Here is a 24073-nt window from a genome sequence, read left to right on the forward strand (position 1 = left end):
GTCAGTAAAAGGAAGTCTATTTTAAAGAGACACCGTTCAATTTGGGTAATCTATGCAGAAGAGGAAATTGTCAGCTGTACTGATGAAAATATAATTTACTCGGAAGTAAGATTTTGGGCCCTTCCTTAATTTTACCATGTCAATAAACACATATGAATTTGACGTCAGCAAAAAAATGAGATAGTAGCAACTTCAGGACTAAAAATAAGGTTACATTTACTGAAGAAATTTCAAATGCTTGAAATATCAATTCATTATTATATTCTAGTGTATTTGGTACCTTCTTCAGGTAACCATCTTAAGAAACATAGCGTTAGTTGGGACGCTGCCAAATTTTGATTAGGTGATTTTGAGGTTTGCTGTATCAGAGCCTGGATAGCTCAGTCGGTAGAGCATCAGACTTTTAATCTGAGGGTCCAGGGTTCAAGTCCCCGTTCAGGCGGTAGGCTACTTTAAAGAAAAAGTATTCTGATTGTACATTCTTTTTGTGTTCCACTGCATGATGAATAAGATATTCCATTACCAAAATTAAAAAAAAATGTCTTTCATGGAGAAGTGAAAAACCCATCTGTCTCATATATCAGATGATGATACACTAAACTTAAGTTGTATGCAGACTTACCAACTGTATCATGTAGTTTGACACGGTGAATAACTTTTACCCAATTCAATATTCAAAATATAGCCATGGTTATAGTATCCAATGAACTTTATAAAGTTGATCAACAGCTCAAAGCTCATTATTTCATTTCTGAATATCTGTGCACCTCACTCAAGCAGATTGGCTCTGTGGCGCAATGGATAGCGCATTGGACTTCTAGGTGAATGTCAAGAAGGTATTCAAAGGCTGTGGGTTCGAATCCCACCAGAGTCAGTTTTATCCCTGTGTATTTCATAACTATTTAAAGAAGTTATAAGCGATGCATGCATGCTTCTGCTTCACCAAAATCATTTGCTAAAAAAGGTCAGTAAAAGGAAGTCTATTTTAAAGAGACACCGTTCAATTTGGGTAATCTATGCAGAAGAGGAAATTGTCAGCTGTACTGATGAAAATATAATTTACTCGGAAGTAAGATTTTGGGCCCTTCCTTAATTTTACCATGTCAATAAACACATATGAATTTGACGTCAGCAAAAAAATGAGATAGTAGCAACTTCAGGACTAAAAATAAGGTTACATTTACTGAAGAAATTTCAAATGCTTGAAATATCAATTCATTATTATATTCTAGTGTATTTGGTACCTTCTTCAGGTAACCATCTTAAGAAACATAGCGTTAGTTGGGACACTGCCAAATTTTGATTAGGTGATTTTGAGGTTTGCTGTATCAGAGCCTGGATAGCTCAGTCGGTAGAGCATCAGACTTTTAATCTGAGGGTCCAGGGTTCAAGTCCCTGTTCAGGCGGTTTGTTTAAAGAAAATGTACTCTAATGACATGCTCTTTTCAGGATCCAATGAACGAGCAGTCCCATTAGAGTAATTGCAAGTTACTCTTAATGGAGCCATTAAATACCCATCGGTCGTGTACCATTTGACAAGAGTTAAGAAGACTTACCGCAACGGTATCATGTCGTTTGAGATGTTGATTATCTTTTCCCCAATTCAATGTTCAAAATGGAACCCTGCTTATAGTTTCCAAATCACTTTATAAAGTTGGTCAACCGCTGATAGCTCATCTTTTTATTTGAGAATTTCTGTTCACCTTGTTGAATCAGGTTGGATCTCTGGTGCAATGGATAGCGGCTTGGGGTTCTAGGCGAATGTAGAGAAAGCATTCAAAGTCTTTGGGTTGGAATACTAGCTGGGTCAGTTTTATCCCTCCTTTATCTTATAACTAATTGAAACAGTAACAAACAATGCCTGCTTCTGCATAACCAGAGACATTTACCAAAACGGCAGTGAAAGAAAGTCTATTTAAACAGACACTGTTTGCTTTGAAAATGTTGCATAATCTATGCCCAAGAGTAAATTTCCAGTTATACTGCTGGACATGTAATTTAGTACCTAGTAATAGTATTTGCCTTTTACTAATTTCACAATGTCAATTTAGAGACATGATTTCTAAGTCAGCCGAAAATGAGATAGAACGAATTTCAGGATTTAAAATAGATTACGTGTGCTGCTGAAATTTCAAATGCTTGAAATATCAATTAATTATTAAACTCTACATATTTGATTGCTAATATATGTAACCATATTAAGAATTAAAGTGTAGGTTGGTGTGCGTCCACATCATTTTTAGCTGATTTTTAGTTGCAGTGTTGCAGAGCCTGGATAGCTCAGTCGGTAGAGCATCAGACTTTTAATCTGAGGGTCCAGGGTTCAAGTCCCTGTTCAGGCGGTCGGCTACTTTAAAGAAAAAGTATTCTGATTGTACATTCTTTTTGTGTTCCACTGCATGATGAATAAGATATTCCATTACCAAAATAAAAAAAAAACGTCTTTCATGGAGAAGTGAAAAACCCATCTGTCTCATATATCAGATGACGATACACTAAACTTAAGTTGTATGCAGACTTACCAACTGTATCATGTAGTTTGACACGGTGAATAACTTTTACCCAATTCAATATTCAAGATATAGCCATGGTTATAGTATCCAATGAACTTTATAAAGTTGATCAACAGCTCAAAGCTCATTATTTCATTTCTGAATATCTGTGCACCTCATTCAAGCAGATTGGCTCTGTGGCGCAATGGATAGCGCATTGGACTTCTAGGTGAATGTCAAGAAGGTATTCAAAGGCTGTGGGTTCGAATCCCACCAGAGTCAGTTTTATCCCTGTTTATTTCATAACTATTTAAAGAAGTTATAAGCGATGCATGCATGCTTCTGCTTCACCAAAATCATTTGCTAAAAAAGGTCAGTAAAAGGAAGTCTATTTTAAAGAGACACCGTTCAATTTGGGTAATCTATGCAGAAGAGGAAATTGTCAGCTGTACTGATGAAAATATAATTTACTCGGAAGTAAGATTTTGGGCCCTTCCTTAATTTTACCATGTCAATAAACACATATGAATTTGACGTCAGCAAAAAAATGAGATAGTAGCAACTTCAGGACTAAAAATAAGGTTACATTTACTGAAGAAATTTCAAATGCTTGAAATATCAATTCATTATTATATTCTAGTGTATTTGGTACCTTCTTCAGGTAACCATCTTAAGAAACATAGCGTTAGTTGGGACACTGCCAAATTTTGATTAGGTGATTTTGAGGTTTGCTGTATCAGAGCCTGGATAGCTCAGTCGGTAGAGCATCAGACTTTTAATCTGAGGGTCCAGGGTTCAAGTCCCTGTTCAGGCGGTTTGTTTAAAGAAAATGTACTCTAATGACATGCTCTTTTCAGGATCCAATGAACGAGTAGTCCCATTAGAGTAATTGCAAGTTACTCTTAATGGAGCCATTAAATACCCATCGGTCGTGTACCATTTGACAAGAGTTAAGAAGACTTACCGCAACGGTATCATGTCGTTCAGAATGTCCCTTTTAAATTGTAGATCTTTGCCTAGACACTGCACAGAACTATCATTGCTACTCGAGGAGAGAAAACCTGATGTTCTTTTTCTCACCGAAACATGGCTAACTTCGCAATCCGACCCGGAGTTAATTCAAACCCTGGGTCAGGGTTACCAAATTGTGAGACAGGACCGCATGAAGGAAAGAGGGGGTGGTTTGGCAATCATTTTCAGAGACTGTTTTACCTGTCGCTGCACCCCGAATCCCTTCGCGGACTGCGAAAGCTTGTCTTTTTCTCTGGAATTCTCTTCTAATACAACTTTTTCTGGTGCACTTATATATCGCACTCCGGGCCCAGCCAAAAAGTTTCACGAATCTCTGCCCTCGCTGGTCGCTGACCTAGCCTGTTCACCCTCCAACTTTACGTTATTAGGCGATTTCAACATTCATTTCGATGAACCTGATGACTCCATCGCTAATAAACTAATTGGGGATTTTTCTGCTTTACAGCTGTCCCAGCTGGTTTCATCCCCCACGCACACCAAAGGTCATTTGTTGGATCCGGTGTTTAGCAACTGTCCCAACCTGAAAGTTTGCCCCCCTATAGCACTCCCCTGGACAGACCATGCATTAATTCCGCTCCTATGGAAAACTGATAAGTCTCCGTCCCTCGCACCTACAGTGCGAGAAACACGCAACTGGTCAAAAATTCCGCTGGTTCAGTGGACTCAGGAATTACAAAACTCAATTCCCTCAGTTGGTCAGACTCCATCTCTGGCCAATGAAATGTTTAACGCATGGATAAACAACTCTCTAAATGCTACGCTCCCTATGAAGAAAACTGTCTTAAAAAGATCTAGGATTTCAGCTCCTTGGTATTCGAATGATTTACGGATGAAAAAGTGCCACTGTAAGAGACTGGAACGAAAATGGCGATTAGGATATGCGGGAGCAGACAAAACCATCTATAGAGAGGCTATTAGGGTATATAAAAAAGACATAAAGAGCGCACAATCCTTATATTACTCTCACAAAATCGCAGAGGCGAGCTCCAGCTCTAAGGAGATTTACAGGATTGTAAAAAGTCTTATTAATCTCCCAACGCCTCCACTTATTGATGAAAATCCTCAGCTCCGCTGTGAAGATTTGGCCAATTTTTTCTTCCAGAAAATAAATCTCATTTACTCTTCCTTTCCATCCTCAGAGCAGACTACTTTGAAGGAGACATCCTTATGTCCCCTACAAGAAAACATATCCAACTGCCTCCCAGTGCTGGCGGAATTTCCCCAGATGGATGTGGACCATCTCACCTCCCTCATGCATCAGGTGAAGTCAGGTTCCCCTAGGGACCCAGCACCTCCACACATTCTAGTCTCTGCGACTCAGACCATCCTCCCTACACTGTTAGCTGTATTAAACACCTCGATCTCTACCAGCACAGTCCCAGTGGCCTGGAAACAGGCCATGGTGAGAGCTCTTGTTAAAAAACCTAATTTGGACACCAAGAATCCTAACAACTTTCGCCCGATCTCCTTGCTGCCTTGGGCAGCCAAAATCTTGGGGAAATATATAAACGGCCTACTAACAACCTTTCTCGAACAAAACCAGCTGCTCGACCCCTCCCAGACAGGCTTCCGCCCTAAGCATGGGACCGAGACTGCACTATTGGCCGTAACAGAGGAGTCCAGGAGGATCTTAGATCGGGGAGGATCGGTGGCAGTAATCCTCCTCGATCTGAGCGCGGCATTTGATACCGTCAATCACGATATCCTCTTACAACGTCTCCTGGACACCGGAATATCTGACAAGGCCTTGGAGTGGCTCAGGTCCTACCTGAGTGATAGATCCTTCCAGGTATATGAGGGCACTGTCACCTCCACCAGTAAGCCTCTGGGATGTGGAGTCCCACAGGGATCATCGTTGAGCCCGACGTTATTTAACGTCTACATGAGGCCACTAGCTGAGATCGTCCAGCCGTATGGCATTAAGATCATTACCTACGCGGACGATACTCAGCTGGTGGTCTCTCTGGCACAGGAAGGGGGATCCTTAGTGTGTGCGGATCTTGCAGTCTGTCTGGAGATGGTTAAGAGTTGGATGACCAAGTCTTGTCTCAAGCTCAACGGAGACAAGACTGAGCTCATGCTCCTAGGTCGTCTCGCTCCTTCTTCCATTGATACTCTTTGGCCACCCAGTTTGGGACCGGCCCCGGTGCCTAAAGATACCATCAAGAGCCTTGGTGTTTGGCTGGATAGGTCCCTGTCATTTGATCAGCAGGCAATAAGACTATCTGCTATCTGTTTCGGCATTCTTAGAGTCATCAGGAAGGTCCTTCCTCTACTCCCTTTCGAAGCAAGAAAGACCGTGGTTCTGGGCATGATCCAATCACGGTTGGATTTCGGGAATGCTTTATTTCTGGGAGCTCCGGACTTTACTCTACGCAAACTGCAGTTGATACAGAATTGCGCAGCACGGACTCTTCTACAAATCCCCCGCAGATCATCAGTAAAGTCCGGCCTAAGGAGACTGCATTGGCTTCCCGTTAGGGAAAGAGTTAATTTCAAATCACTTTGTATTGCACATCAGGCCTTTTGGTCCTCAGGCCCAGCAATTAACTTTCCCCTTATTACACCTTATCAGCCTGTCAGACATCTGCGCTCATCCTCTGCCAATCTGGCTATTGTTCCAAAGATAAAGAAATCAAGATCGGGAGGCCGCTCTTTTTCTTTTAACGTGGCCAAATTGTGGAATGCTCTTCCCCAACATTTAAGATCCAACCCCGACCTTAGTTCGTTCCGTAAACAGCTGAAAACGCTTTTGTTTATTAATTAATAGTTAGGTTGGTTTTCTTCCCTCAAGCAATTTTAGCCTCAGTTGGTATTTCCCAGCGCTTGGACGCCCCAGGGCAGCTACGTGCGCTTTACAAAATTCATTTCATTCATTCATTCATGTTGATTATCTTTTCCCCAATTCAATGTTCAAAATGGAACCCTGCTTATAGTTTCCAAATCACTTTATAAAGTTGGTCAACCGCTGATAGCTCATCTTTTTATTTGAGAATTTCTGTTCACCTTGTTGAATCAGGTTGGATCTCTGGTGCAATGGATAGCGGCTTGGGGTTCTAGGCGAATGTAGAGAAAGCATTCAAAGTCTTTGGGTTGGAATACTAGCTGGGTCAGTTTTATCCCTCCTTTATCTTATAACTAATTGAAACAGTAACAAACAATGCCTGCTTCTGCATAACCAGAGACATTTACCAAAACGGCAGTGAAAGAAAGTCTATTTAAACAGACACTGTTTGCTTTGAAAATGTTGCATAATCTATGCCCAAGAGTAAATTTCCAGTTATACTGCTGGACATGTAATTTAGTACCTAGTAATAGTATTTGGCCTTTTACTAATTTCACAATGTCAATTTAGAGACATGATTTCTAAGTCAGCCGAAAATGAGATAGAACGAATTTCAGGATTTAAAATAGATTACGTGTGCTGCTGAAATTTCAAATGCTTGAAATATCAATTAATTATTAAACTCTACATATTTGATTGCTAATATATGTAACCATATTAAGAATTAAAGTGTAGGTTGGTGTGCGTCCACATCATTTTTAGCTGATTTTTAGTTGCAGTGTTGCAGAGCCTGGATAGCTCAGTCGGTAGAGCATCAGACTTTTAATCTGAGGGTCCAGGGTTCAAGTCCCTGTTCAGGCGGTCGGCTACTTTAAAGAAAAAGTATTCTGATTGTACATTCTTTTTGTGTTCCACTGCATGATGAATAAGATATTCCATTACCAAAATAAAAAAAAAACGTCTTTCATGGAGAAGTGAAAAACCCATCTGTCTCATATATCAGATGACGATACACTAAACTTAAGTTGTATGCAGACTTACCAACTGTATCATGTAGTTTGACACGGTGAATAACTTTTACCCAATTCAATATTCAAGATATAGCCATGGTTATAGTATCCAATGAACTTTATAAAGTTGATCAACAGCTCAAAGCTCATTATTTCATTTCTGAATATCTGTGCACCTCATTCAAGCAGATTGGCTCTGTGGCGCAATGGATAGCGCATTGGACTTCTAGGTGAATGTCAAGAAGGTATTCAAAGGCTGTGGGTTCGAATCCCACCAGAGTCAGTTTTATCCCTGTTTATTTCATAACTATTTAAAGAAGTTATAAGCGATGCATGCATGCTTCTGCTTCACCAAAATCATTTGCTAAAAAAGGTCAGTAAAAGGAAGTCTATTTTAAAGAGACACCGTTCAATTTGGGTAATCTATGCAGAAGAGGAAATTGTCAGCTGTACTGATGAAAATATAATTTACTCGGAAGTAAGATTTTGGGCCCTTCCTTAATTTTACCATGTCAATAAACACATATGAATTTGACGTCAGCAAAAAAATGAGATAGTAGCAACTTCAGGACTAAAAATAAGGTTACATTTACTGAAGAAATTTCAAATGCTTGAAATATCAATTCATTATTATATTCTAGTGTATTTGGTACCTTCTTCAGGTAACCATCTTAAGAAACATAGCGTTAGTTGGGACACTGCCAAATTTTGATTAGGTGATTTTGAGGTTTGCTGTATCAGAGCCTGGATAGCTCAGTCGGTAGAGCATCAGACTTTTAATCTGAGGGTCCAGGGTTCAAGTCCCTGTTCAGGCGGTTTGTTTAAAGAAAATGTACTCTAATGACATGCTCTTTTCAGGATCCAATGAACGAGTAGTCCCATTAGAGTAATTGCAAGTTACTCTTAATGGAGCCATTAAATACCCATCGGTCGTGTACCATTTGACAAGAGTTAAGAAGACTTACCGCAACGGTATCATGTCGTTCAGAATGTCCCTTTTAAATTGTAGATCTTTGCCTAGACACTGCACAGAACTATCATTGCTACTCGAGGAGAGAAAACCTGATGTTCTTTTTCTCACCGAAACATGGCTAACTTCGCAATCCGACCCGGAGTTAATTCAAACCCTGGGTCAGGGTTACCAAATTGTGAGACAGGACCGCATGAAGGAAAGAGGGGGTGGTTTGGCAATCATTTTCAGAGACTGTTTTACCTGTCGCTGCACCCCGAATCCCTTCGCGGACTGCGAAAGCTTGTCTTTTTCTCTGGAATTCTCTTCTAATACAACTTTTTCTGGTGCACTTATATATCGCACTCCGGGCCCAGCCAAAAAGTTTCACGAATCTCTGCCCTCGCTGGTCGCTGACCTAGCCTGTTCACCCTCCAACTTTACGTTATTAGGCGATTTCAACATTCATTTCGATGAACCTGATGACTCCATCGCTAATAAACTAATTGGGGATTTTTCTGCTTTACAGCTGTCCCAGCTGGTTTCATCCCCCACGCACACCAAAGGTCATTTGTTGGATCCGGTGTTTAGCAACTGTCCCAACCTGAAAGTTTGCCCCCCTATAGCACTCCCCTGGACAGACCATGCATTAATTCCGCTCCTATGGAAAACTGATAAGTCTCCGTCCCTCGCACCTACAGTGCGAGAAACACGCAACTGGTCAAAAATTCCGCTGGTTCAGTGGACTCAGGAATTACAAAACTCAATTCCCTCAGTTGGTCAGACTCCATCTCTGGCCAATGAAATGTTTAACGCATGGATAAACAACTCTCTAAATGCTACGCTCCCTATGAAGAAAACTGTCTTAAAAAGATCTAGGATTTCAGCTCCTTGGTATTCGAATGATTTACGGATGAAAAAGTGCCACTGTAAGAGACTGGAACGAAAATGGCGATTAGGATATGCGGGAGCAGACAAAACCATCTATAGAGAGGCTATTAGGGTATATAAAAAAGACATAAAGAGCGCACAATCCTTATATTACTCTCACAAAATCGCAGAGGCGAGCTCCAGCTCTAAGGAGATTTACAGGATTGTAAAAAGTCTTATTAATCTCCCAACGCCTCCACTTATTGATGAAAATCCTCAGCTCCGCTGTGAAGATTTGGCCAATTTTTTCTTCCAGAAAATAAATCTCATTTACTCTTCCTTTCCATCCTCAGAGCAGACTACTTTGAAGGAGACATCCTTATGTCCCCTACAAGAAAACATATCCAACTGCCTCCCAGTGCTGGCGGAATTTCCCCAGATGGATGTGGACCATCTCACCTCCCTCATGCATCAGGTGAAGTCAGGTTCCCCTAGGGACCCAGCACCTCCACACATTCTAGTCTCTGCGACTCAGACCATCCTCCCTACACTGTTAGCTGTATTAAACACCTCGATCTCTACCAGCACAGTCCCAGTGGCCTGGAAACAGGCCATGGTGAGAGCTCTTGTTAAAAAACCTAATTTGGACACCAAGAATCCTAACAACTTTCGCCCGATCTCCTTGCTGCCTTGGGCAGCCAAAATCTTGGAGAAATATATAAACGGCCTACTAACAACCTTTCTCGAACAAAACCAGCTGCTCGACCCCTCCCAGACAGGCTTCCGCCCTAAGCATGGGACCGAGACTGCACTATTGGCCGTAACAGAGGAGTCCAGGAGGATCTTAGATCGGGGAGGATCGGTGGCAGTAATCCTCCTCGATCTGAGCGCGGCATTTGATACCGTCAATCACGATATCCTCTTACAACGTCTCCTGGACACCGGAATATCTGACAAGGCCTTGGAGTGGCTCAGGTCCTACCTGAGTGATAGATCCTTCCAGGTATATGAGGGCACTGTCACCTCCACCAGTAAGCCTCTGGGATGTGGAGTCCCACAGGGATCATCGTTGAGCCCGACGTTATTTAACGTCTACATGAGGCCACTAGCTGAGATCGTCCAGCCGTATGGCATTAAGATCATTACCTACGCGGACGATACTCAGCTGGTGGTCTCTCTGGCACAGGAAGGGGGATCCTTAGTGTGTGCGGATCTTGCAGTCTGTCTGGAGATGGTTAAGAGTTGGATGACCAAGTCTTGTCTCAAGCTCAACGGAGACAAGACTGAGCTCATGCTCCTAGGTCGTCTCGCTCCTTCTTCCATTGATACTCTTTGGCCACCCAGTTTGGGACCGGCCCCGGTGCCTAAAGATACCATCAAGAGCCTTGGTGTTTGGCTGGATAGGTCCCTGTCATTTGATCAGCAGGCAATAAGACTATCTGCTATCTGTTTCGGCATTCTTAGAGTCATCAGGAAGGTCCTTCCTCTACTCCCTTTCGAAGCAAGAAAGACCGTGGTTCTGGGCATGATCCAATCACGGTTGGATTTCGGGAATGCTTTATTTCTGGGAGCTCCGGACTTTACTCTACGCAAACTGCAGTTGATACAGAATTGCGCAGCACGGACTCTTCTACAAATCCCCCGCAGATCATCAGTAAAGTCCGGCCTAAGGAGACTGCATTGGCTTCCCGTTAGGGAAAGAGTTAATTTCAAATCACTTTGTATTGCACATCAGGCCTTTTGGTCCTCAGGCCCAGCAATTAACTTTCCCCTTATTACACCTTATCAGCCTGTCAGACATCTGCGCTCATCCTCTGCCAATCTGGCTATTGTTCCAAAGATAAAGAAATCAAGATCGGGAGGCCGCTCTTTTTCTTTTAACGTGGCCAAATTGTGGAATGCTCTTCCCCAACATTTAAGATCCAACCCCGACCTTAGTTCGTTCCGTAAACAGCTGAAAACGCTTTTGTTTATTAATTAATAGTTAGGTTGGTTTTCTTCCCTCAAGCAATTTTAGCCTCAGTTGGTATTTCCCAGCGCTTGGACGCCCCAGGGCAGCTACGTGCGCTTTACAAAATTCATTTCATTCATTCATTCATGTTGATTATCTTTTCCCCAATTCAATGTTCAAAATGGAACCCTGCTTATAGTTTCCAAATCACTTTATAAAGTTGGTCAACCGCTGATAGCTCATCTTTTTATTTGAGAATTTCTGTTCACCTTGTTGAATCAGGTTGGATCTCTGGTGCAATGGATAGCGGCTTGGGGTTCTAGGCGAATGTAGAGAAAGCATTCAAAGTCTTTGGGTTGGAATACTAGCTGGGTCAGTTTTATCCCTCCTTTATCTTATAACTAATTGAAACAGTAACAAACAATGCCTGCTTCTGCATAACCAGAGACATTTACCAAAACGGCAGTGAAAGAAAGTCTATTTAAACAGACACTGTTTGCTTTGAAAATGTTGCATAATCTATGCCCAAGAGTAAATTTCCAGTTATACTGCTGGACATGTAATTTAGTACCTAGTAATAGTATTTGGCCTTTTACTAATTTCACAATGTCAATTTAGAGACATGATTTCTAAGTCAGCCGAAAATGAGATAGAACGAATTTCAGGATTTAAAATAGATTACGTGTGCTGCTGAAATTTCAAATGCTTGAAATATCAATTAATTATTAAACTCTACATATTTGATTGCTAATATATGTAACCATATTAAGAATTAAAGTGTAGGTTGGTGTGCGTCCACATCATTTTTAGCTGATTTTTAGTTGCAGTGTTGCAGAGCCTGGATAGCTCAGTCGGTAGAGCATCAGACTTTTAATCTGAGGGTCCAGGGTTCAAGTCCCTGTTCAGGCGGTCGGCTACTTTAAAGAAAAAGTATTCTGATTGTACATTCTTTTTGTGTTCCACTGCATGATGAATAAGATATTCCATTACCAAAATTAAAAAAAAACGTCTTTCATGGAGAAGTGAAAAACCCATCTGTCTCATATATCAGATGACGATACACTAAACTTAAGTTGTATGCAGACTTACCAACTGTATCATGTAGTTTGACACGGTGAATAACTTTTACCCAATTCAATATTCAAGATATAGCCATGGTTATAGTATCCAATGAACTTTATAAAGTTGATCAACAGCTCAAAGCTCATTATTTCATTTCTGAATATCTGTGCACCTCATTCAAGCAGATTGGCTCTGTGGCGCAATGGATAGCGCATTGGACTTCTAGGTGAATGTCAAGAAGGTATTCAAAGGCTGTGGGTTCGAATCCCACCAGAGTCAGTTTTATCCCTGTTTATTTCATAACTATTTAAAGAAGTTATAAGCGATGCATGCATGCTTCTGCTTCACCAAAATCATTTGCTAAAAAAGGTCAGTAAAAGGAAGTCTATTTTAAAGAGACACCGTTCAATTTGGGTAATCTATGCAGAAGAGGAAATTGTCAGCTGTACTGATGAAAATATAATTTACTCGGAAGTAAGATTTTGGGCCCTTCCTTAATTTTACCATGTCAATAAACACATATGAATTTGACGTCAGCAAAAAAATGAGATAGTAGCAACTTCAGGACTAAAAATAAGGTTACATTTACTGAAGAAATTTCAAATGCTTGAAATATCAATTCATTATTATATTCTAGTGTATTTGGTACCTTCTTCAGGTAACCATCTTAAGAAACATAGCGTTAGTTGGGACACTGCCAAATTTTGATTAGGTGATTTTGAGGTTTGCTGTATCAGAGCCTGGATAGCTCAGTCGGTAGAGCATCAGACTTTTAATCTGAGGGTCCAGGGTTCAAGTCCCTGTTCAGGCGGTTTGTTTAAAGAAAATGTACTCTAATGACATGCTCTTTTCAGGATCCAATGAACGAGTAGTCCCATTAGAGTAATTGCAAGTTACTCTTAATGGAGCCATTAAATACCCATCGGTCGTGTACCATTTGACAAGAGTTAAGAAGACTTACCGCAACGGTATCATGTCGTTTGAGATGTTGATTATCTTTTCCCCAATTCAATGTTCAAAATGGAACCCTGCTTATAGTTTCCAAATCACTTTATAAAGTTGGTCAACCGCTGATAGCTCATCTTTTTATTTGAGAATTTCTGTTCACCTTGTTGAATCAGGTTGGATCTCTGGTGCAATGGATAGCGGCTTGGGGTTCTAGGCGAATGTAGAGAAAGCATTCAAAGTCTTTGGGTTGGAATACTAGCTGGGTCAGTTTTATCCCTCCTTTATCTTATAACTAATTGAAACAGTAACAAACAATGCCTGCTTCTGCATAACCAGAGACATTTACCAAAACGGCAGTGAAAGAAAGTCTATTTAAACAGACACTGTTTGCTTTGAAAATGTTGCATAATCTATGCCCAAGAGTAAATTTCCAGATATACTGCTGGACATGTAATTTAGTACCTAGTAATAGTATTTGGCCTTTTACTAATTTCACAATGTCAATTTAGAGACATGATTTCTAAGTCAGCCGAAAATGAGATAGAACGAATTTCAGGATTTAAAATAGATTACGTGTGCTGCTGAAATTTCAAATGCTTGAAATATCAATTAATTATTAAACTCTACATATTTGATTGCTAATATATGTAACCATATTAAGAATTAAAGTGTAGGTTGGTGTGCGTCCACATCATTTTTAGCTGATTTTTAGTTGCAGTGTTGCAGAGCCTGGATAGCTCAGTCGGTAGAGCATCAGACTTTTAATCTGAGGGTCCAGGGTTCAAGTCCCTGTTCAGGCGGTCGGCTACTTTAAAGAAAAAGTATTCTGATTGTACATTCTTTTTGTGTTCCACTGCATGATGAATAAGATATTCCATTCCCAAAATTAAAAAAAAACGTCTTTCATGGAGAAGTGAAAAACCCATCTGTCTCATATATCAGATGACGATACACTAAACTTAAGTTTTATGCAGACTTACCAACTGTATCATGTAGTTTGACACGGTGAATAACTTTTACCCAATTCAATATTCAAAATATAGCCATGGTTATAGTATCCAATGAACTTTATAAAGTTGATCAACAGCTCAAAGCTCATTATTTCATTTCTGAATATCTGTGCACCTCACTCAAGCAGATTGGCTATGTGGCGCAATGGATAGCGCATTGGACTTCTAGGTGAATGTCAAGAAGGTATTCAAAGGCTGTGGGTTCGAATCCCACCAGAGTCAGTTTTATCCCTGTTTATTTCATAACTATTTAAAGAAGTTATAAGCGATGCATGCATGCTTCTGCTTCACCAAAATCATTTGCTAAAAAAGGTCAGTAAAAGGAAGTCTATTTTAAAGAGACACCGTTCAATTTGGGTAATCTATGCAGAAGAGGAAATTGTCAGCTGTACTGATGAAAATATAATTTACTCGGAAGTAAGATTTTGGGCCCTTCCTTAATTTTACCATGTCAATAAACACATATGAATTTGACGTCAGCAAAAAAATGAGATAGTAGCAACTTCAGGACTAAAAATAAGGTTACATTTACTGAAGAAATTTCAAATGCTTGAAATATCAATTCATTATTATATTCTAGTGTATTTGGTACCTTCTTCAGGTAACCATCTTAAGAAACATAGCGTTAGTTGGGACGCTGCCAAATTTTGATTAGGTGATTTTGAGGTTTGCTGTATCAGAGCCTGGATAGCTCAGTCGGTAGAGCATCAGACTTTTAATCTGAGGGTCCAGGGTTCAAGTCCCCGTTCAGGCGGTAGGCTACTTTAAAGAAAAAGTATTCTGATTGTACATTCTTTTTGTGTTCCACTGCATGATGAATAAGATATTCCATTACCAAAATTAAAAAAAAATGTCTTTCATGGAGAAGTGAAAAACCCATCTATCTCATATATCAGATGATGATACACTAAACTTAAGTTGTATGCAGACTTACCAACTGTATCATGTAGTTTGACACGGTGAATAACTTTTACCCAATTCAATATTCAAAATATAGCCATGGTTATAGTATCCAATGAACTTTATAAAGTTGATCAACAGCTCAAAGCTCATTATTTCATTTCTGAATATCTGTGCACCTCACTCAAGCAGATTGGCTCTGTGGCGCAATGGATAGCGCATTGGACTTCTAGGTGAATGTCAAGAAGGTATTCAAAGGCTGTGGGTTCGAATCCCACCAGAGTCAGTTTTATCCCTGTGTATTTCATAACTATTTAAAGAAGTTATAAGCGATGCATGCATGCTTCTGCTTCACCAAAATCATTTGCTAAAAAAGGTCAGTAAAAGGAAGTCTATTTTAAAGAGACACCGTTCAATTTGGGTAATCTATGCAGAAGAGGAAATTGTCAGCTGTACTGATGAAAATATAATTTACTCGGAAGTAAGATTTTGGGCCCTTCCTTAATTTTACCATGTCAATAAACACATATGAATTTGACGTCAGCAAAAAAATGAGATAGTAGCAACTTCAGGACTAAAAATAAGGTTACATTTACTGAAGAAATTTCAAATGCTTGAAATATCAATTCATTATTATATTCTAGTGTATTTGGTACCTTCTTCAGGTAACCATCTTAAGAAACATAGCGTTAGTTGGGACACTGCCAAATTTTGATTAGGTGATTTTGAGGTTTGCTGTATCAGAGCCTGGATAGCTCAGTCGGTAGAGCATCAGACTTTTAATCTGAGGGTCCAGGGTTCAAGTCCCTGTTCAGGCGGTTTGTTTAAAGAAAATGTACTCTAATGACATGCTCTTTTCAGGATCCAATGAACGAGTAGTCCCATTAGAGTAATTGCAAGTTACTCTTAATGGAGCCATTAAATACCCATCGGTCGTGTACCATTTGACAAGAGTTAAGAAGACTTACCGCAACGGTATCATGTCGTTTGAGATGTTGATTATCTTTTCCCCAATTCAATGTTCAAAATGGAACCCTGCTTATAGTTTCCAAATCACTTTATAAAGTTGGTCAACCGCTGATAGCTCATCTTTTTATTTGAGAATTTCTGTTCACCTTGTTGAATCAGGTTGGATCTCTGGTGCAATGGATAGCGGCTTGGGGTTCTAGGCGAATGTAGAGAAAGCATTCAAAGTCTTTGGGTTGGAATACTAGCTGGGTCAGTTTTATCCCTCCTTTATCTTATAACTAATTGAAACAGTAACAAACAATGCCTGCTTCTGCATAACCAGAGACATTTACCAAAACGGCAGTGAAAGAAAGTCTATTTAAACAGACACTGTTTGCTTTGAAAATGTTGCATAATCTATGCCCAAGAGTAAATTTCCAGTTATACTGCTGGACATGTAATTTAGTACCTAGTAATAGTATTTGGCCTTTTACTAATTTCACAATGTCAATTTAGAGACATGATTTCTAAGTCAGCCGTAAATGAGATAGAACGAATTTCAGGATTTAAAATAGATTACGTGTGCTGCTGAAATTTCAAATGCTTGAAATATCAATTAATTATTAAACTCTACATATTTGATTGCTAATATATGCTACCATATTAAGAATTAAAGTGTAGGTTGGTGTGCGTCCACATCATTTTTAGCTGATTTTTAGTTGCAGTGTTGCAGAGCCTGGATAGCTCAGTCGGTAGAGCATCAGACTTTTAATCTGAGGGTCCAGGGTTCAAGTCCCTGTTCAGGCGGTCGGCTACTTTAAAGAAAAAGTATTCTGATTGTACATTCTTTTTGTGTTCCACTGCATGATGAATAAGATATTCCATTACCAAAATTAAAAAAAAAACGTCTTTCATGGAGAAGTGAAAAACCCATCTGTCTCATATATCAGATGACGATACACTAAACTTAAGTTTTATGCAGACTTACCAACTGTATCATGTAGTTTGACACGGTGAATAACTTTTACCCAATTCAATATTCAAAATATAGCCATGGTTATAGTATCCAATGAACTTTATAAAGTTGATCAACAGCTCAAAGCTCATTATTTCATTTCTGAATATCTGTGCACCTCACTCAAGCAGATTGGCTCTGTGGCGCAATGGATAGCGCATTGGACTTCTAGGTGAATGTCAAGAAGGTATTCAAAGGCTGTGGGTTCGAATCCCACCAGAGTCAGTTTTATCCCTGTTTATTTCATAACTATTTAAAGAAGTTATAAGCGATGCATGCATGCTTCTGCTTCACCAAAATCATTTGCTAAAAAAGGTCAGTAAAAGGAAGTCTATTTTAAAGAGACACCGTTCAATTTGGGTAATCTATGCAGAAGAGGAAATTGTCAGCTGTACTGATGAAAATATAATTTACTCGGAAGTAAGATTTTGGGCCCTTCCTTAATTTTACCATGTCAATAAACACATATGAATTTGACGTCAGCAAAAAAATGAGATAGTAGCAACTTCAGGACTAAAAATAAGGTTACATTTACTGAAGAAATTTCAAATGCTTGAAATATCAATTCATTATTATATTCTAGTGTATTTGGTACCTTCTTCAGGTAACCATCTTAAGAAACATAGCGTTAGTTGGGACACTGCCAAATTTTGATTAGGTGATTTTGAGGTTTGCTGTATCAGAGTCTGGATAGCTCAGTCGGTAGAGCATCAGACTTTTAATCTGAGGGTCCAGGGTTCAAGTCCCCGTTCAGGCGGTAGGCTACTTTAAAGAAAAAGTATTCTGATTGTACATTCTTTTTGTGTTCCACTGCATGATGAATAAGATATTCCATTACCAAAATTAAAAAAAAATGTCTTTCATGGAGAAGTGAAAAACCCATCTGTCTCATATATCAGATGATGATACACTAAACTTAAGTTGTATGCAGACTTACCAACTGTATCATGTAGTTTGACACGGTGAATAACTTTTACCCAATTCAATATTCAAAATATAGCCATGGTTATAGTATCCAATGAACTTTATAAAGTTGATCAACAGCTCAAAGCTCATTATTTCATTTCTGAATATCTGTGCACCTCACTCAAGCAGATTGGCTCTGTGGCGCAATGGATAGCGCATTGGACTTCTAGGTGAATGTCAAGAAGGTATTCAAAGGCTGTGGGTTCGAATCCCACCAGAGTCAGTTTTATCCCTGTGTATTTCATAACTATTTAAAGAAGTTATAAGCGATGCATGCATGCTTCTGCTTCACCAAAATCATTTGCTAAAAAAGGTCAGTAAAAGGAAGTCTATTTTAAAGAGACACCGTTCAATTTGGGTAATCTATGCAGAAGAGGAAATTGTCAGCTGTACTGATGAAAATATAATTTACTCGGAAGTAAGATTTTGGGCCCTTCCTTAATTTTACCATGTCAATAAACACATATGAATTTGACGTCAGCAAAAAAATGAGATAGTAGCAACTTCAGGACTAAAAATAAGGTTACATTTACTGAAGAAATTTCAAATGCTTGAAATATCAATTCATTATTATATTCTAGTGTATTTGGTACCTTCTTCAGGTAACCATCTTAAGAAACATAGCGTTAGTTGGGACACTGCCAAATTTTGATTAGGTGATTTTGAGGTTTGCTGTATCAGAGCCTGGATAGCTCAGTCGGTAGAGCATCAGACTTTTAATCTGAGGGTCCAGGGTTCAAGTCCCTGTTCAGGCGGTTTGTTTAAAGAAAATGTACTCTAATGACATGCTCTTTTCAGGATCCAATGAACGAGTAGTCCCATTAGAGTAATTGCAAGTTACTCTTAATGGAGCCATTAAATACCCATCGGTCGTGTACCATTTGACAAGAGTTAAGAAGACTTACCGCAACGGTATCATGTCGTTTGAGATGTTGATTATCTTTTCCCCAATTCAATGTTCAAAATGGAACCCTGCTTATAGTTTCCAAATCACTTTATAAAGTTGGTCAACCGCTGATAGCTCATCTTTTTATTTGAGAATTTCTGTTCACCTTGTTGAATCAGGTTGGATCTCTGGTGCAATGGATAGCGGCTTGGGGTTCTAGGCGAATGTAGAGAAAGCATTCAAAGTCTTTGGGTTGGAATACTAGCTGGGTCAGTTTTATCCCTCCTTTATCTTATAACTAATTGAAACAGTAACAAACAATGCCTGCTTCTGCATAACCAGAGACATTTACCAAAACGGCAGTGAAAGAAAGTCTATTTAAACAGACACTGTTTGCTTTGAAAATGTTGCATAATCTATGCCCAAGAGTAAATTTCCAGTTATACTGCTGGACATGTAATTTAGTACCTAGTAATAGTATTTGGCCTTTTACTAATTTCACAATGTCAATTTAGAGACATGATTTCTAAGTCAGCCGAAAATGAGATAGAACGAATTTCAGGATTTAAAATAGATTACGTGTGCTGCTGAAATTTCAAATGCTTGAAATATCAATTAATTATTAAACTCTACATATTTGATTGCTAATATATGTAACCATATTAAGAATTAAAGTGTAGGTTGGTGTGCGTCCACATCATTTTTAGCTGATTTTTAGTTGCAGTGTTGCAGAGCCTGGATAGCTCAGTCGGTAGAGCATCAGACTTTTAATCTGAGGGTCCAGGGTTCAAGTCCCTGTTCAGGCGGTCGGCTACTTTAAAGAAAAAGTATTCTGATTGTACATTCTTTTTGTGTTCCACTGCATGATGAATAAGATATTCCATTACCAAAATTAAAAAAAAAACGTCTTTCATGGAGAAGTGAAAAACCCATCTGTCTCATATATCAGATGACGATACACTAAACTTAAGTTTTATGCAGACTTACCAACTGTATCATGTAGTTTGACACGGTGAATAACTTTTACCCAATTCAATATTCAAAATATAGCCATGGTTATAGTATCCAATGAACTTTATAAAGTTGATCAACAGCTCAAAGCTCATTATTTCATTTCTGAATATCTGTGCACCTCACTCAAGCAGATTGGCTCTGTGGCGCAATGGATAGCGCATTGGACTTCTAGGTGAATGTCAAGAAGGTATTCAAAGGCTGTGGGTTCGAATCCCACCAGAGTCAGTTTTATCCCTGTTTATTTCATAACTATTTAAAGAAGTTATAAGCGATGCATGCATGCTTCTGCTTCACCAAAATCATTTGCTAAAAAAGGTCAGTAAAAGGAAGTCTATTTTAAAGAGACACCGTTCAATTTGGGTAATCTATGCAGAAGAGGAAATTGTCAGCTGTACTGATGAAAATATAATTTACTCGGAAGTAAGATTTTGGGCCCTTCCTTAATTTTACCATGTCAATAAACACATATGAATTTGACGTCAGCAAAAAAATGAGATAGTAGCAACTTCAGGACTAAAAATAAGGTTACATTTACTGAAGAAATTTCAAATGCTTGAAATATCAATTCATTATTATATTCTAGTGTATTTGGTACCTTCTTCAGGTAACCATCTTAAGAAACATAGCGTTAGTTGGGACACTGCCAAATTTTGATTAGGTGATTTTGAGGTTTGCTGTATCAGAGTCTGGATAGCTCAGTCGGTAGAGCATCAGACTTTTAATCTGAGGGTCCAGGGTTCAAGTCCCCGTTCAGGCGGTAGGCTACTTTAAAGAAAAAGTATTCTGATTGTACATTCTTTTTGTGTTCCACTGCATGATGAATAAGATATTCCATTACCAAAATTAAAAAAAAATGTCTTTCATGGAGAAGTGAAAAACCCATCTGTCTCATATATCAGATGATGATACACTAAACTTAAGTTGTATGCAGACTTACCAACTGTATCATGTAGTTTGACACGGTGAATAACTTTTACCCAATTCAATATTCAAAATATAGCCATGGTTATAGTATCCAATGAACTTTATAAAGTTGATCAACAGCTCAAAGCTCATTATTTCATTTCTGAATATCTGTGCACCTCACTCAAGCAGATTGGCTCTGTGGCGCAATGGATAGCGCATTGGACTTCTAGGTGAATGTCAAGAAGGTATTCAAAGGCTGTGGGTTCGAATCCCACCAGAGTCAGTTTTATCCCTGTGTATTTCATAACTATTTAAAGAAGTTATAAGCGATGCATGCATGCTTCTGCTTCACCAAAATCATTTGCTAAAAAAGGTCAGTAAAAGGAAGTCTATTTTAAAGAGACACCGTTCAATTTGGGTAATCTATGCAGAAGAGGAAATTGTCAGCTGTACTGATGAAAATATAATTTACTCGGAAGTAAGATTTTGGGCCCTTCCTTAATTTTACCATGTCAATAAACACATATGAATTTGACGTCAGCAAAAAAATGAGATAGTAGCAACTTCAGGACTAAAAATAAGGTTACATTTACTGAAGAAATTTCAAATGCTTGAAATATCAATTCATTATTATATTCTAGTGTATTTGGTACCTTCTTCAGGTAACCATCTTAAGAAACATAGCGTTAGTTGGGACACTGCCAAATTTTGATTAGGTGATTTTGAGGTTTGCTGTATCAGAGCCTGGATAGCTCAGTCGGTAGAGCATCAGACTTTTAATCTGAGGGTCCAGGGTTCAAGTCCCTGTTCAGGCGGTTTGTTTAAAGAAAATGTACTCTAATGACATGCTCTTTTCAGGATCCAATGAACGAGTAGTCCCATTAGAGTAATTGCAAGTTACTCTTAATGGAGCCATTAAATACCCATCGGTCGTGTACCATTTGACAAGAGTTAAGAAGACTTACCGCAACGGTATCATGTCGTTTGAGATGTTGATTATCTTTTCCCCAATTCAATGTTCAAAATGGAACCCTGCTTATAGTTTCCAAATCACTTTATAAAGTTGGTCAACCGCTGATAGCTCATCTTTTTATTTGAGAATTTCTGTTCACCTTGTTGAATCAGGTTGGATCTCTGGTGCAATGGATAGCGGCTTGGGGTTCTAGGCGAATGTAGAGAAAGCATTCAAAGTCTTTGGGTTGGAATACTAGCTGGGTCAGTTTTATCCCTCCTTTATCTTATAACTAATTGAAACAGTAACAAACAATGCCTGCTTCTGCATAACCAGAGACATTTACCAAAACGGCAGTGAAAGAAAGTCTATTTAAACAGACACTGTTTGCTTTGAAAATGTTGCATAATCTATGCCCAAGAGTAAATTTCCAGTTATACTGCTGGACATGTAATTTAGTACCTAGTAATAGTATTTGGCCTTTTACTAATTTCACAATGTCAATTTAGAGACATGATTTCTAAGTCAGCCGAAAATGAGATAGAACGAATTTCAGGATTTAAAATAGATTACGTGTGCTGCTGAAATTTCAAATGCTTGAAATATCAATTAATTATTAAACTCTACATATTTGATTGCTAATATATGTAACCATATTAAGAATTAAAGTGTAGGTTGGTGTGCGTCCACATCATTTTTAGCTGATTTTTAGTTGCAGTGTTGCAGAGCCTGGATAGCTCTGTCTGGAGAGCATCAGACTTTTAATCTGAGGGTCCAGGGTTCAAGTCCCTCTTCAGGCGGTCGGCTACTTTAAAGAAAAAGTATTCTGATTGTACATTCTTTTTGTGTTCCACTGCATGATGAATAAGATATTCCATTACCAAAATTAAAAAAAAACGTCTTTCATGGAGAAGTGAAAAACCCATCTGTCTCATATATCAGATGACGATACACTAAACTTAAGTTTTATGCAGACTTACCAACTGTATCATGTAGTTTGACACGGTGAATAACTTTTACCCAATTCAATATTCAAAATATAGCCATGGTTATAGTATCCAATGAACTTTATAAAGTTGATCAACAGCTCAAAGCTCATTATTTCATTTCTGAATATCTGTGCACCTCACTCAAGCAGATTGGCTCTGTGGCGCAATGGATAGCGCATTGGACTTCTAGGTGAATGTCAAGAAGGTATTCAAAGGCTGTGGGTTCGAATCCCACCAGAGTCAGTTTTATCCCTGTTTATTTCATAACTATTTAAAGAAGTTATAAGCGATGCATGCATGCTTCTGCTTCACCAAAATCATTTGCTAAAAAAGGTCAGTAAAAGGAAGTCTATTTTAAAGAGACACCGTTCAATTTGGGTAATCTATGCAGAAGAGGAAATTGTCAGCTGTACTGATGAAAATATAATTTACTCGGAAGTAAGATTTTGGGCCCTTCCTTAATTTTACCATGTCAATAAACACATATGAATTTGACGTCAGCAAAAAAATGAGATAGTAGCAACTTCAGGACTAAAAATAAGGTTACATTTACTGAAGAAATTTCAAATGCTTGAAATATCAATTCATTATTATATTCTAGTGTATTTGGTACCTTCTTCAGGTAACCATCTTAAGAAACATAGCGTTAGTTGGGACGCTGCCAAATTTTGATTAGGTGATTTTGAGGTTTGCTGTATCAGAGCCTGGATAGCTCAGTCGGTAGAGCATCAGACTTTTAATCTGAGGGTCCAGGGTTCAAGTTCCCGTTCAGGCGGTAGGCTACTTTAAAGAAAAAGTATTCTGATTGTACATTCTTTTTGTGTTCCACTGCATGATGAATAAGATATTCCATTACCAAAATTAAAAAAAAATGTCTTTCATGGAGAAGTGAAAAACCCATCTGTCTCATATATCAGATGATGATACACTAAACTTAAGTTGTATGCAGACTTACCAACTGTATCATGTAGTTTGACACGGTGAATAACTTTTACCCAATTCAATATTCAAAATATAGCCATGGTTATAGTATCCAATGAACTTTATAAAGTTGATCAACAGCTCAAAGCTCATTATTTCATTTCTGAATATCTGTGCACCTCACTCAAGCAGATTGGCTCTGTGGCGCAATGGATAGCGCATTGGACTTCTAGGTGAATGTCAAGAAGGTATTCAAAGGCTGTGGGTTCGAATCCCAGCAGAGTCAGTTTTATCCCTGTGTATTTCATAACTATTTAAAGAAGTTATAAGCGATGCATGCATGCTTCTGCTTCACCAAAATCATTTGCTAAAAAAGGTCAGTAAAAGGAAGTCTATTTTAAAGAGACACCGTTCAATTTGGGTAATCTATGCAGAAGAGGAAATTGTCAGCTGTACTGATGAAAATA

General features: G+C 38.8%; 25 non-coding genes across 25 annotated transcripts; all 25 read left to right on the forward strand.

Moving 5' to 3' along the window:
- Positions 1 to 783: 783 nt before the first annotated feature.
- On the forward strand, positions 784 to 874 carry TRNAR-UCU (transfer RNA arginine (anticodon UCU)). Its single transcript is given in 2 exon segments — positions 784 to 820; positions 839 to 874. It is a non-coding gene; the product is annotated as a tRNA-Arg (tRNA).
- Positions 875 to 1333: 459 nt separating this feature from the next.
- TRNAK-UUU (transfer RNA lysine (anticodon UUU)) lies at positions 1334 to 1406 on the forward strand. Its single transcript has one exon. It is a non-coding gene; the product is annotated as a tRNA-Lys (tRNA).
- An 863-nt stretch (positions 1407 to 2269) lies between these two features.
- TRNAK-UUU (transfer RNA lysine (anticodon UUU)) lies at positions 2270 to 2342 on the forward strand. The gene has a single exon. It is a non-coding gene; the product is annotated as a tRNA-Lys (tRNA).
- Positions 2343 to 2683: 341 nt separating this feature from the next.
- On the forward strand, positions 2684 to 2774 carry TRNAR-UCU (transfer RNA arginine (anticodon UCU)). The gene is given in 2 exon segments: positions 2684 to 2720; positions 2739 to 2774. It is a non-coding gene; the product is annotated as a tRNA-Arg (tRNA).
- Positions 2775 to 3233: 459 nt separating this feature from the next.
- On the forward strand, positions 3234 to 3306 carry TRNAK-UUU (transfer RNA lysine (anticodon UUU)). Its single transcript has one exon. It is a non-coding gene; the product is annotated as a tRNA-Lys (tRNA).
- Positions 3307 to 7097: 3791 nt separating this feature from the next.
- Positions 7098 to 7170, forward strand: TRNAK-UUU (transfer RNA lysine (anticodon UUU)). The gene has a single exon. It is a non-coding gene; the product is annotated as a tRNA-Lys (tRNA).
- Positions 7171 to 7511: 341 nt separating this feature from the next.
- Positions 7512 to 7602, forward strand: TRNAR-UCU (transfer RNA arginine (anticodon UCU)). Its single transcript is given in 2 exon segments — positions 7512 to 7548; positions 7567 to 7602. It is a non-coding gene; the product is annotated as a tRNA-Arg (tRNA).
- A 459-nt stretch (positions 7603 to 8061) lies between these two features.
- TRNAK-UUU (transfer RNA lysine (anticodon UUU)) lies at positions 8062 to 8134 on the forward strand. The gene has a single exon. It is a non-coding gene; the product is annotated as a tRNA-Lys (tRNA).
- Positions 8135 to 11925: 3791 nt separating this feature from the next.
- On the forward strand, positions 11926 to 11998 carry TRNAK-UUU (transfer RNA lysine (anticodon UUU)). The gene has a single exon. It is a non-coding gene; the product is annotated as a tRNA-Lys (tRNA).
- Positions 11999 to 12339: 341 nt separating this feature from the next.
- On the forward strand, positions 12340 to 12430 carry TRNAR-UCU (transfer RNA arginine (anticodon UCU)). Its single transcript is given in 2 exon segments — positions 12340 to 12376; positions 12395 to 12430. It is a non-coding gene; the product is annotated as a tRNA-Arg (tRNA).
- Positions 12431 to 12889: 459 nt separating this feature from the next.
- TRNAK-UUU (transfer RNA lysine (anticodon UUU)) lies at positions 12890 to 12962 on the forward strand. Its single transcript has one exon. It is a non-coding gene; the product is annotated as a tRNA-Lys (tRNA).
- Positions 12963 to 13826: 864 nt separating this feature from the next.
- Positions 13827 to 13899, forward strand: TRNAK-UUU (transfer RNA lysine (anticodon UUU)). Its single transcript has one exon. It is a non-coding gene; the product is annotated as a tRNA-Lys (tRNA).
- A 341-nt stretch (positions 13900 to 14240) lies between these two features.
- TRNAR-UCU (transfer RNA arginine (anticodon UCU)) lies at positions 14241 to 14331 on the forward strand. Its single transcript is given in 2 exon segments — positions 14241 to 14277; positions 14296 to 14331. It is a non-coding gene; the product is annotated as a tRNA-Arg (tRNA).
- Positions 14332 to 15204: 873 nt separating this feature from the next.
- Positions 15205 to 15295, forward strand: TRNAR-UCU (transfer RNA arginine (anticodon UCU)). Its single transcript is given in 2 exon segments — positions 15205 to 15241; positions 15260 to 15295. It is a non-coding gene; the product is annotated as a tRNA-Arg (tRNA).
- A 459-nt stretch (positions 15296 to 15754) lies between these two features.
- TRNAK-UUU (transfer RNA lysine (anticodon UUU)) lies at positions 15755 to 15827 on the forward strand. Its single transcript has one exon. It is a non-coding gene; the product is annotated as a tRNA-Lys (tRNA).
- Positions 15828 to 16691: 864 nt separating this feature from the next.
- TRNAK-UUU (transfer RNA lysine (anticodon UUU)) lies at positions 16692 to 16764 on the forward strand. Its single transcript has one exon. It is a non-coding gene; the product is annotated as a tRNA-Lys (tRNA).
- A 342-nt stretch (positions 16765 to 17106) lies between these two features.
- On the forward strand, positions 17107 to 17197 carry TRNAR-UCU (transfer RNA arginine (anticodon UCU)). The gene is given in 2 exon segments: positions 17107 to 17143; positions 17162 to 17197. It is a non-coding gene; the product is annotated as a tRNA-Arg (tRNA).
- Positions 17198 to 18070: 873 nt separating this feature from the next.
- Positions 18071 to 18161, forward strand: TRNAR-UCU (transfer RNA arginine (anticodon UCU)). The gene is given in 2 exon segments: positions 18071 to 18107; positions 18126 to 18161. It is a non-coding gene; the product is annotated as a tRNA-Arg (tRNA).
- Positions 18162 to 18620: 459 nt separating this feature from the next.
- Positions 18621 to 18693, forward strand: TRNAK-UUU (transfer RNA lysine (anticodon UUU)). Its single transcript has one exon. It is a non-coding gene; the product is annotated as a tRNA-Lys (tRNA).
- An 864-nt stretch (positions 18694 to 19557) lies between these two features.
- On the forward strand, positions 19558 to 19630 carry TRNAK-UUU (transfer RNA lysine (anticodon UUU)). The gene has a single exon. It is a non-coding gene; the product is annotated as a tRNA-Lys (tRNA).
- Positions 19631 to 19972: 342 nt separating this feature from the next.
- TRNAR-UCU (transfer RNA arginine (anticodon UCU)) lies at positions 19973 to 20063 on the forward strand. The gene is given in 2 exon segments: positions 19973 to 20009; positions 20028 to 20063. It is a non-coding gene; the product is annotated as a tRNA-Arg (tRNA).
- Positions 20064 to 20936: 873 nt separating this feature from the next.
- TRNAR-UCU (transfer RNA arginine (anticodon UCU)) lies at positions 20937 to 21027 on the forward strand. Its single transcript is given in 2 exon segments — positions 20937 to 20973; positions 20992 to 21027. It is a non-coding gene; the product is annotated as a tRNA-Arg (tRNA).
- Positions 21028 to 21486: 459 nt separating this feature from the next.
- Positions 21487 to 21559, forward strand: TRNAK-UUU (transfer RNA lysine (anticodon UUU)). The gene has a single exon. It is a non-coding gene; the product is annotated as a tRNA-Lys (tRNA).
- Positions 21560 to 22837: 1278 nt separating this feature from the next.
- On the forward strand, positions 22838 to 22928 carry TRNAR-UCU (transfer RNA arginine (anticodon UCU)). The gene is given in 2 exon segments: positions 22838 to 22874; positions 22893 to 22928. It is a non-coding gene; the product is annotated as a tRNA-Arg (tRNA).
- Positions 22929 to 23801: 873 nt separating this feature from the next.
- TRNAR-UCU (transfer RNA arginine (anticodon UCU)) lies at positions 23802 to 23892 on the forward strand. Its single transcript is given in 2 exon segments — positions 23802 to 23838; positions 23857 to 23892. It is a non-coding gene; the product is annotated as a tRNA-Arg (tRNA).
- The last annotated feature ends 181 nt before the right edge of the window (positions 23893 to 24073 follow it).

This window comes from Triturus cristatus, chromosome 4_1, assembly GCF_964204655.1.
Source record: "Triturus cristatus chromosome 4_1, aTriCri1.1, whole genome shotgun sequence".
Classification (NCBI taxonomy): Eukaryota; Metazoa; Chordata; class Amphibia; order Caudata; family Salamandridae; genus Triturus; species Triturus cristatus.